The sequence below is a fragment of the Protopterus annectens genome, chromosome 6.part0 (genome assembly GCF_019279795.1).
Source record: "Protopterus annectens isolate FY-2018-M chromosome 6.part0, PAN1.0, whole genome shotgun sequence".
Taxonomy (NCBI): domain Eukaryota; kingdom Metazoa; phylum Chordata; order Ceratodontiformes; family Protopteridae; genus Protopterus; species Protopterus annectens.
The window spans coordinates 1,295,969,666-1,295,982,752 of NC_056737.1; the positions used below are offsets into that span (position 1 = coordinate 1,295,969,666).

The 13,087-nt window shown below is 37.9% G+C and overlaps 1 protein-coding gene across 4 annotated transcripts in view; it reads right to left on the reverse strand.

Moving 5' to 3' along the window:
- Positions 1 to 13,087, reverse strand: part of ORC4 (origin recognition complex subunit 4) — a 693,897-nt gene that overhangs the window by 296,484 nt on the left and 384,326 nt on the right. The window lies entirely within an intron of this gene.

The window sequence follows — 13,087 nt, forward strand, 5'->3', positions numbered from 1 at the left end:
TCACCGAGGCTTGTACCTTAAAAAGTAAGACTCTTGGCACCTTATCCCTTAACTACTCTAAAACAGAACCCCCCAACCTATTTCTTCAAAAGTTGTTCCAAACTGCCCCTATGCATCACCCACCCACTTCATTACTTATTCCTCTGGCTCTGGAATTATTGGAAGTTCAAAACTACTGTAAGTCTTGCAACCATTGCAACTTACCAGTTCCTACCCTAGACTGTACCTCCTGTCTGAAGGGCAATTAAGCCTGGGGTGGAATTTATGAATACCCAGCCAATTATCCAGGATTTAGCTGTGCTGTGGGGTATATTGATTTACTGCCACAAGTACTTAACTGTGCTATTACAGATTAAGTAGTAATGTTATGCAGACAGGGGTGTGTGTGTGTGTATGTGCTCGACTGTGTGCACGTTTGTGTGTTACCACTGCTTGAACAAACCTCCAATTTCTGCTTCCAACAGGGTGTAACTACATTACTTCTTCCACTTCACGGTGACACTCCATTTCTCTTTCCTGCAAAATGAACTTCCACTGCTTCCTTTTACTTCCTTTAGGTGGAGGTCCATCACCCTTAACATTCTGTTTCAGGTAGATCACTGAGGATTACAGTAATGCCACTCAAGTTTCATAGTTATTTAATTTTTTTCAGCAAATCCCTACCCTTTTTATTTGTTAGGGAGCACTGTGATATGACAAACTGGTGTGACATGCAGTCAAAGATTAAGGCTTTCTATCCTTCAGAAAATACTTAATAGAAAGTTTCTAAAATAAAAAGCTTTGCAAGCATACAAGCAAAAACAATTAAATCTTGTTACTGATCTTTTGGTCTCTGTCTCTGCTCCTGACCTAAAGATATGTGTGTGTGTGTGTGTGTGTGTGTGTGTGTGTGTGTGTGTGTGTGTGTGTGTGTGTGTGTGTGTGTGTGTGTGTGTGTGTGTGTGTGTGTGTGTGTGTTGTTTACATTTGGTTTCACTGTATGGGTTTTGACAACAATGAACCAAGATACATTTCTGGTCAATTATTTATGAATGTATTCAATCAATTCTTATGCAAATTTCTAAGGTGTACAGTCACGTTAAGTGGCTCTGATGTTTTTTGCATGCGTGTGCATGCACAAAAACACTTGTTCCCGCTACCCACAGTCATTGTAGTGTACAGTTGTAAACAATCATTATATGAGTCATGTTCTTTGTGTATGATCCTTGGTTTCCTTGTTTTGTTGATGGTTGACAGTGTGTGTTATTTGGCTGTGAATACTCTGGACAACATGAAGTCTAGGAAATTAAAATGGTAAGAACTTAATACATTTTTAATAAAGCTTTTGTTGTGAAATGCACTGTGCTGGGCTAAAACAGTCTGTCTGGTACTTAGTGCAGATGAGTAAGACTATGAACTGCTTCTGTAGTGTCTACTGCACAACTTTGTCCAGATCACTTTGCTAGCCAGTGCTCCTGGGCAGTCCCAGAAAAGGGAATCAAGGGGGTGTCCCAAGCTGTTAGTAAATGCACTGCACATCTGCCTTTTGTTTTTTTTTTCCCCCAAAACACCTTTACTGAATTATCACTTGTGACACAGGCAAATTAACATTCATATAAAACTAATCAAACTATATTAACATAAACATTACACTTCACATATACTGCTATATATCATAGAAACTAAGCAATATTACATAAAATTGTTCAATTCCTGCCTTTTTTTTAAACAAACATCTTCATTAAACCATCACTTACTACATATACAATCATACATTTAAGTGAAAATAAACCATAAAGACACAATCTTATTCGCAAGCATTTTACATCACAAAGCATACGGACACGCCCAGCTGCATAATCTACCCCATCTTTCTCAAACATTACATAGCTCATTTAAATCCTGCTGCCTTTTAGGCCTTCTCATTTTGCCCAAGTAGTTTGCTCCTACTTTTTTCTAAAGATCTCAGTTCTAAAAGATCTCAATTCTAGCTGTTTTATCTCTCTTACAACATTGACTACTTCCAGTATAGCTGGTTTAGATTTTGGATTTCCATTTTCTAGTAATTGCTTTTTTTGGCAGCCACCATTATTAGAAACAACAAGGCCTTACCATGTCTAGTCAATTCCGATTCTGTATCATAGTTCAGAAAAATCATCTCCCTCAGACCAATCTGCCCACACAGCATCTCTGAAAGTCCATCTTATCAGGGAATCCTTAAAGTCCACCAACCCACTAGACTCCCAGAAAATATGTTCCCAATTACCTCTTTCTTCCTCTTCCCACTCAACATTTACCAGAGGATAAATTCTCTGGAGTCTACTTGGAGGTATAAAAATATCTATGTACACATTTCTAGATAAAATCCCAATTCTTCTATCTTTTGTTGCATATTTGGGAGACATACATATATCCTCCCATTGTTTCTTTGTGAATTGCTTATCCATTCCCTCTTCACAATCCGTTCTAACCTCCTCTGATTCTTATAGTTATTGTGCAATATTTCATATGCTCTACTAACTATTCCTTTTTTAATGGCAGCCTCTGTTCTAGATTCTATTAAAAAACTCTACCAGTGCTGGTCTTCTGTTTAGGATCCCTCCATTTCTTTCTCTTTGCCTATACTCTGATAGCAATCTCTGATGGGGAAGGCAATCTCTCACCTGCAGTCCAAATAAATTCTTGGTGGCTTCCAATTTCTATCATCTTTCCCTCTCTATTTGCTCCCAATACCCTGGTTCCTTTCCCACTTTCCTCAAATAAATTCCAGCTCCCTCTTGCCTAGTTTGTATCCCTAATTGCAGTCATCCCTATCATCAGAATCTCCTTTCTCCATTCCCATGTTGGTTTAGTTCTTAGAATACTTTCTGCTACCTTGTGGATATAATATTCTGCAGGACTACTGTTAGTCTCCTTAAAGGCCTGCATCCAAAATCCCAGTCTCTCCTTGAGCTTCGTCCTTGTTCCATCATCCCTTTCCACTTTGAAATATAGTTTTCTGCTTGTGCTATGTATAGGAGTCTTAACTGTATAGCTCTGAAATACCCCTTCAAAATGGGTAACCCCAATCAGCTTTGTTCTACTGGAAGAATCAGCTTATCTCACTTGACTCTTGCCATCTACCCCCTCCCAGATAAAGTCCTTCAGCTCTATTAATTGCTACCCACAACTTCTCCTCGGATTTATAAAAATATGCCTGACCTATATACAAGACTAAAGAGACTAAAAACATTTTAACTGCTTGCATCTTACTATCCATATAACAAAGCTTCCATTTTCTCAGTTTTTGTATTATCTTTTTAGCGTCTTCCCACATATCCTTTTCTACCACACTAGAATCATTTTTAATCCATACTCCTAAATATTTCATTTTATCATGTCCCCATAAATATGGGTATTCCTGAACCAGTTCATGTCTGGGTACATAATTAACCACTATTGCCTTTGTTTTAGCTGTATCCCCAAAAAGATGCAAAACTTGTCTCAAAATATTCAACATTGTAACGTCTTTCTGGTTTTGTCAGGTAAAAAATATCTGCAAATAAAGCCAACTTTTCTTGACTACCATATCAATTATATCCTTGAATTTCTGAGTCCCATATTTTTTTTTGCCAATGGTTCTAAATATAATGCAAATAAAGGGAAAGAGGACATCCCTTCCTGGTTCCTCTGCTCAAACAGAAATCAGAGAGGACCCCACCCACTTTAATTTTAGTCTCCGATACCTCACATATTCTGCTAATCCACCTTATAATTTTTTCAGGAAAATAAAATGGTTTCCATTGCCCTGCTCATAAAGTCCCAGCTTACCCAGTCAAATGCGTTCTCTGCAACAAGACCCACCAACAACAATGGTATTTTCTTACATTCTGCTTCCCTCTGGCTCATCAGTGTTCTATTAATGCTGTGAAATGTTTGCCTCTCCTCCACAAAAGCTCACTGATACATATCAAACAGTTTTAGCATTACTTTGCCATTTTTTTAGCCATCATAGATACAAACACTTTATAAGCATGGTTTACTATTGAAATGGGCCAGTATGAAGGTGGACTTGATGGATCCTTACCCTCTAGATATTACAGCTACCACTGCTTTCTTCCTGGATGGCGGTACTTCTCCTCTTAACATATAATTGAATAAAGCCTTCCAGATCTTGATAATTTTTCCCTACCTTCCAAACCTCCACAGGAGTACCATCTATTCTTGGGGACTTTCCTGTAGATTGGCTATACATCACAATTTTTTTTCTCCTCTCCCCCTATCCTGTTAGTAATTGAGCCTCATCTGCCTCTAACCTTGGCATATTTTAATTCTTCCATAAACATTTCTATTTGCAATTTTCCTTGATTTTCATATTTCTCTGCTTTATAGAGACTCTCAGAATTTCCAAAATATTTCTAATACCTCTACAGGATCTTGTCACCTTCTTTGTTATAGTCTCCCTAAGTTTGGCGACAGCCCTTTCTACCTTCTGTTGCCGCAGTCATTGTGCTAAAAGTTTCTGTGCTCTAGTCGTATCAAAAAACAGTTGCTTAACACCAATCTTTCTAAGCTTGTGCATATTATCGCGGTAATCCCCTTATATTCTTGCTTCGCATTCTGCAGTTGAATCTCCTCGTTCTTTGAGATTCCGTCTGTTCTGCAATACTTTGGAATTTGTCAATCCCTCTATTCTTGTTCCTTTTTAATCATAGCTCCCTTTCTTTTATTTCCACCCTATTTTTAAATGCCACCTTAATTTTATTCCACTCCCTAGCTATATTTCAGAAAAGATGTCTATCCTCCAACAGCACCTGAATAATCTCCACTACTCATTCCTTGAATTCCTCTCCTTTCAACAGATAGGTGGGAAAGCGCCAATGTCTCATTTTTATGTCATTACCCTGTGTTTTTATTTTACCTATTATTGGCACACGATTTGAAAAAGGTATTGGGTGGGTATCAAGACCTTTGTCACATGTTCCTATGAAATGTAAATTCTATCTAGCCTAGCCCAATTTTTATATCTTGGGGAATACGTAAATTCACTCCCAACTCCTATTACTGAATTTACAGCTTCCATGCCAAAGATTTTAATTACTTTCTTCAAAAATATACCTTCCTTTGTTGTATTTTCCCTTCTGGGCCCCCCCAGATACATGTTCACTGCTGCAAATCAAGTTTCAGTCCCCACCTAAAAGTAATACTCCTTGCTGAAAACTGATTTCTCCCAGAATTTTCTTAAGCTCCATTACAGCAGTTTTAGGTGGAATGTAAATGCATGCTAGTGTAATCTTCATCCCTTGCCAGTAGCCCCTTAGCACTACAAATCTGCCATTACTATATTTGTCTATCACTTGGAGCTCCTCTTTTCCTTTGTCCCAGGTATTCTGCTTAACAACCATCCTGAAAACCTTTCTTTATCAAATTCACATGTTCAAGTTCTTTCTAAGAGTGTCTCCTGTGATACAGCTATTTGCACTCTAAATGTTTAATATGGTTCACTATTCTTTCTTGTTTGTATTTATCTGAGAGTCCATTTACATTTAAAGACATTAAAGAAAGCATCATTGTATTAAAGTCATTATTCCACCTTTTATCTGCAACACCTTTTCTGATAAATATCTAGTTCCAGCTTGTGTTACACGCATACACTATTTGGCAGGTTGAACTTTTATACAGTTATTTCTTAGCATATACATTGGAGCTTTTGTTTTACTGAAAGCCCTTAAACAAAACAAAGCCACACCCCAATATCCCCTAAAACAAATTAATACTCGCACACAAAACTATGTACACCTTCAAATACTGAACATTTACCCTCCTAATAGGAGCAAAAGCCCCAAACTGATGCCACACTCAGACTTGAGTTAATCTAAAAGAAATGTCATACATGCCAAGATGCATGGTGCAGCCTGTGCTTCTAAGGGATGATAGTTTTTTTTCTCAACTTTATAGCTCTCCCAGCTGGGAAAACCTAATGTTTTCTGAGAACATTAACCATCTTGGGAAAGCCCCTGAATGCTTTCAGAGATTATTATCTCTTAGCCAATTTATTTTTTCTTTTCTTCCCCCTCAGCCAATCACTCACTCCCCACCAGACTGTAGCCAGTTGCTATTTCAGACCGTCTCCATGAAGACATAAGAACCAGGCACCAGTTTCTCTATCAGATAGTTTCCATGGAAACAAGATCAGCAGCTGCAGAATTGCTACTGAGCTTACATGTATTTGCTAGAAAAAAGAACTCATAATATTCAATGTTCTTTTAATTGCTCTCTCTTAAAACTTGCTAATCAAAGGTATTTAATACAGTCATTTCCCCATGCAAGAATGAGGAAAAGCACATTCATTTTTCTTTTATCATGCTTTTTAAACGGGCATTTTTATACACTACGGTGCCTACATTTCTTAAAACTGAACAAGAGATTGAGAAGGGACAAAGAAAAGGGAAAAAAATGCCAGCACCTGTTTTCAATCTCCATTACACTTAAAAATAACTGGAAAAAAACTTTACTTTATAGCATGTAAAGAAAACCACATGCCACAAAATTGGTACTATTTAAGAAAAAAAAGATTTACTTACAGTTGGCTTTCTCCCTCCTCTTGCCCTGCCCAAAGCACTTTTCTGAACATTAAGGACAAGAAGTAAGGCATATGCTTTAGAGTTCCCCACAAGTCCAACAAACTCTGACAAAGTCCAACATTTCTAGATTTTCTTGTTCTATCATATTTCACAAATACTGCAATGCATTCCCATTACTAAGCTATTTTCTTTTTATTACTGTTCATCTCCGAAATCCTGTCTCATTTTCAACATACTCTCAATTCTTCTAGTCAACTCTCAGGGTGTATATTACAACGTCGAACTCACGGGAGTCTGAACATTATAATATCGAACCCAAATGTACGAAATAGCAAAGCCACGGCACACCGATTTTTTCCCCAGGGCTTTACTATTTCTTCCACTGTGGTGCGATCTCAGCATTTGTATATTTAAGTAGGTGGGGTGTGGGGGGCAAAGCCCCCCACATTAGTTCAAGTTTAAAGTGCAAGTGTTTTATTTTTTTTGTACCGGAACAGTGATTTTTTTTTTTCCTGGGGAAAAAAAATCACTGTTCTGTGCTTTCGGACTTCTTGGGTTTCGAACGTTGTGGTTCGATATTACACCGTTCAAACTCCTGTGAGTTCGATGATGTAATATAGACCCAACTTTCATGCTTCCTTCTTTCTCTCCATTTTCCAATGGAAATTTTGAAACCGTTTCACAGGTACAGTCCCTCTGTGGTCTTTATTACCAGAACAAGCAGCAGCATCTCTTGTTTCACAACTTACTTTTTGTTGGACAAACATTTGTATTTCCTCCTTAGCATGTACTTCATCAAAAAATGATTGGGTCCCTCCAGGGAAGAAAACCTTGAAGACAGCCAAGTACAGAAGTTTGAATCTCACACCCTCATCTCTACATTCCCTGAATAGTGGAATAAATTTGATCCTCTTCTGCCTGGTGTACAATGAGTAATCATTCTCCACAAACACTCTGCTGTCTCCCACTTTTAGTACTTTGTCCTTCCTCCGCAATTTTGTCAGAATCAACTCCTTCTGCTGGTAGGATTGCATCTTTACTATTACAGGTCTAGGTTGCTTTCTTAGCCAGGTTTGGAGCATACACAATGTGCCCTTTAAACTAAACTCCCATTGTGGAATACCAGTCCAGTGGCTTATTTGTGCTTTCATAAAATTAATGCAGTCTGTTCCTTCCAGCTTCTCTGGTGCAGCTGAAAATCTCAGGTTTTCCTAAGTACTCCAGCCTCTAATTCTATTTTTTGAAACATCTCTTCCTGAGCAGTCTCATATTAAGACAGCCTTTCTCTTTATTTTACCCTCCGATTGTTGATCATTTTATCTGAAAATCTGTTTAAAGCTTCTTCCATTTATTTCCAGCCTTTTGTCATTTATGTTTATGTACTCCATCAGTGTTTTATTTACTTTAACCAGGTCTGTATGCAGTGGTCTTGTATCTTCCTCTAGGTGACTGGAAATCATGTCTGAAGGTTGCATTGCTTTTTGATGAAAAACTGCAGAACTCTCCCCAGCCATTGTTTCTTGTTCACTTCTTGTAGCATATTTTTTCCAGGTTTTCTGCATTTCTTTATTACTGGCATCCAGGCAGTGCACTTACTAACCAGTTACTGAAATCTGAAATTATTATAACATCTGTCTAGGCTGCCAGTGGGTATTATGCATTACAATATTTAGTACTCTCATTGTTATTCTTATTTTTACTTTTTCTAACAAACTATTTGATTTTAGTTTAAATGGAGGTTACATTTTTATGTATTGACAAAGTTTGTTATTGTTGTAACAGCATCAACTTGTTAAATTGATACACAGAATTTACCTATTTTTATAAAAACAACACTATTTTGTGTTGTCACTAATTCTAGTGGTGATGCATAAAACTTTTGTTGGTTGATTGGTTTACTAGCATCATGTGACTTTTGAACAAAGTTTTTAAAAAAAAGAGACTTGCAACTTGGATGGTATCTGAAGAAGTTACTGTATTCTTGGTGACGAAAAGCACTTTATTAAAAAGTTATACATTTCATTATTTTCTTTGGGCTTGAGGTCAACTCGTTTGGATATTTGGTTACCCATAAACAAGTCTACTGGCCTTCTCTGACGAGTTTCTGTTTTCACACTGGGAGAGCTAGAATTAAGCTGTTACTCAATGTACAGCCATCTTCTGCACATTCGTCTTTTGAATTCTTACATTCTTTAAACAGACATTAATTAGTGCTTCATTATATGCGATTTGATTACAAGTTCCAGCATGTGCCTTGTAGTTTAATGGGGTGCCAGAATCAGTTTCAGTGTAGAAGTTTACTGTTGCTATGCCAAGTCCTCTTTCAGTGGAAGAATGTTTTACTTAGGAAAAGGCCATAAGTGTTTTTTGCTGTAAAATTTGAAATAACAGTTGCAAATTAAATCCAAATCTCAGTGATCACTGAAAAAGTAAAAAAGAAAATAGTATGTAAACGGACAGGTTTGAACAGTATTTTGTAGAAATTAGGAAGAGAAAGCCAAGTAATGGCATAATGGTATGGCTAAAGAGAAGACTGGTCCATTAACTTACCTAGAGCCCAATTTGGCCATGATCTGGCTGTGGACACTGTACAGTTAGACAAGTGCTAAATACAAGGGGACAATGACCTTTTACAACTGGATGATATTCCCTTGGAGATCAGCTGCAGTAAGCAGATGGATTTCCTGATAATTGTTGCTAAGTGGTGATCAAAGGAGAGGGAATTATTCACCCAGTTTCCGATGTCTCTACCTACCTTTTAATATGAGGAGATGGTTTGTCTGCCAGATGTGAATGTTGCACTTCTTGGGATTTAAGTCCCTTTCCAATACACCAGGCATATACAAGTACAAGTTTCTGCTGGAAGGCTTCTGTGCCAGCAGTCATCTGCTAATTTTGCTGGCCACAGATTTTGGTTACTTAGTCTGTAGGTCAGAAAAGTAAAACTAAATAAAAGCAGTCCTAGCACTAAACCCTGTGAGACACCACTGGTCACCTTCATGTTCTATGATGTTGCCCTCTCATCTACACCATGTAGGCCGTCTTTTAGCCAATTTTCTATCAGTCTTACCACGTAGGGGGTCACTTGTAATACACCTAGTTTCTTAATTATGCTAGCATGGGGAACAGTGTCAAATGCCATGGCCAAAGCAAGGTAAGCTGTGAATAGTGTGTGACTGCTGTCAACAGCTCAAGTTCCATTTGAAGTTTACCAGGTTCATTAGACAAGATCTACTATTTACAAAATCAAAATTCTGCAGATCTGGCCTGATGAGATTTTTAATGTCAATGTTAGTCAAGTCTGTTACATGTTCCATGGCCTTATGAGACTCATTAGGATGACAGGTCAATAGTAGGGCCATCCCCAATGCTGTACACCACACTTCTGGGACTGACCCTGCAGCTAGGCTCAGATTAAATAGCTTACAGAAAACTTCCACCAGGACATGTTTAGTACTATTTAACTTACAGCTTGGCATGTTACCTGGTTTCCAAAGGAAGGGATCTTAGTCTTGGACAGGACTTTGAGTGCATGTTGGGGGGGGGGGGGGGGTGAGACATATAGGGATCAGAGTCAGATGCCTACCTCAGGAGTGAAATCTGCACAAAATTTGATAGTGTACTGGCAGTGTCCTCCAGTTCTGAATAGGCTTTGCCATTTAGTTATGCACACTGCTAAATTAGGTTTCTTATTTTTCTAAGCAAGAAGGATTTGCATTTGTCCTTGGCTTTGGAAGTCAACCTAAGTTATTGGGCTGCCTTAGTAAATCAAACACTTTTAAATTATTAGTCAAATTCCTAACATTTTCCTTGATTCTGTTCCTATTAGGAGGGTTACACTTCATTATTTGAAGATGTACATAGTTTTTATGTGCTTAAATTAATGGGTTTTGGGGGACTTTTTTGAGGGTTTTCATTAAAACAGTCTTGTAAAATGTGACCGGTTCAAATGGAGATGCCAAAAACTGTATAAAAGTTAAACCTGACAAACATTAGTGGGAGTGCATGTAACACACAAGCTGAAAATAGACATTTAAAAAAGCAGTCATATACAATACGTGGAAATAACTTATGACAGATACACTAAACATATTTTGGAACATGAATGGCCTCACAGATATAGACAAAAAGGAAGAGTACGGAATTATATTAAGAAATGCGAGTGCAAACAGCAATGCTACAGGAGACATTTGGAAAGAAGTCAACATGTGAATTTAATAAAGAAAGGATTTCAGGATGAATATTCAGCAGAATATCAGGAAGGAAAAGGGGAGTACTTGTACTAACTGCTAGAAGTGCTCCAACAGTGACAGAAGAGGGGGAAAAAAGTTAGCAATAGTATTTTTGTGGTAGCAAGGGGTTATCGGCAAGGGAGGAATATGCTGGCATGTACTTGCATTCCATCTAACATTGCTATTATGGAGCTTTTTGGGAGAAATAATCAGCTTTCGGCAGGCAATATTACTTATTGGTTGGGACTAGAACTTGATTTGCAACAGTGAGAATGTACCTGGGTGACAAAGAAGGTAAATTTCTGAAGAAATTTATGAAAATATTTGGTATGTTTAATTCAGTAGTAGAATCTCAAGACAGAATTTACATATTATTCCCCAAAGTACAATAACTGAGCTAGAGTATACAAATTGTATTTCGCAGGTAAATATTTCAGATCATGTGCCAATAACAGACAAGATAAAAATACAGGGTAATGAAGTAAAAAAGAGACATGAATGCTTCCCCACCTACCTGTTAAAGAGAGGAATTTAAGGAATGGGTAGTGGAAATTATTCAAGAGTTAAGGAAGATAAAAATTTCTGCAGAAGTTATAGCTAGTGAGTGGCATAAAATGAAAATGGAGTTTAAAAATATGGTAGAAATAAAAGAAAAGGAGATCTGGTTAAAAAGCATCAAGCATTATTTTGAGGGTCTGATACAGGTTAAAGTATTGCAGAATAAGGAGAACCTCAGTATGATGCCCCCACCACCTCTGGAACAGTAAATCAAGGTGCCTCAATCCTCACTACTGGCACCAGTGGGGGGGCATTCACGAGGGGGAAAACAGGTACACAGTATTTCCAGATGCAGCTCTCTGCATCAAGTACAATCAAGCACAATTTCCCTTACGAGCAAACAGGGAGGACTAGGGCTGGTTTCTCCCTCTTTCTCCAAATCCCCAATAAGACTCCCCACTGCCACAGCTAGAGTTGAGATCTCAGCTGAGTGTCAAAGCAAAGACCTCCAGAACCCTGTATGCCCAACCAGTGCTTCATGTCCCTGCCAAAGTAGCTGACACAGGTTAAGTAGCTATCCCCCCTTCTGCCCAGGCTATAAGGTAGTTACCACCGCCACCAGACACTCCTGCCAGTTACTTTAAAGCCCATACAAAGGTACCCAATACACTGAGTGAAATTCATATTAACACAAATGATAGTTTAACCAAACAGCAAGGCTATTAGGAGTGGCCCACACAGTGGCACCAAATAAAAAAGCAAATACTCTCAAAACGTAAATATCTCTACAAAGATCAGCCACAATGAAAGGTTTAAATATATTTAATAAATAAAAGAACAAGACAATATTAAATATCTATTCACAGTGAGAGTTCAAAACCACAGGAAATACTTAAAACGTTGAAGGACAAGCTCTGACAAAAAGAATATCTAAACTAAGCTTCACTATATTCCTGGCTAAATCTAAGAGAATTACTGTTCCCTACTTACTTAACAGAGCAAGGCAGGTGATGTGACGAATGGTCATTGTTGTAAGGCCCAAGACATAATGCAGAATGCTCTGTCTCAGTAAGAGACATCTCAAAATAATATCTAAAATATTACTTCTGGGATAGCTTGGAGAAGGACATCACTTCTGGTCATCTGACTTCTAGCTCCCATGCAAACACCCAATGTTGGAAGCTGGCAGGATTCAGCACCTACCTGCAAAAATACACACAAGGGCTTTTGCTCAGATCTGTGGCAGGTGTTGGAAGTCATAAAACAATTTCATAGCTCAAGAGTAGTAATTAGTTCACCCCAAAGACAATACAGGAAACTTCCTAGCACAGACTCTCTCTCTGGTTGCACTGAAACCCATGAGATTGTATCTTTATGGCCTAGCCCGTAAAGCGATTTAATTTCTGATGTATTTTAAAGTTTGCTGAACTGAGGTTAACCTTTCAGTTTCCACTGCTAAAACATATACATTTAAACAGTTACAATAGTGCATGTACATTTCTGTTCCATCAGGTAGAGCATACTGTGGATACATTTCCAACACAAGCACTTCACAAATACTTTTTCAAGACAAACATCTGTACAAATCAGTTTGATATACACATGACATACAGTTATAATACATGTGTGGCACAAGCATCTTGCATAAATCAATTTGATATTCACAAATGACAATTATTTACAAAATTCCAGCTAGCTGTGCTGGCACTACCTCTTATTATCACACTCAGAAAAAGAGGCACAGCTGCACAGTGCTAAACAGAAAATAAGGGAGTATCTGGATAACAGTCATGAACTTGGAAAGAATGCTGTTAA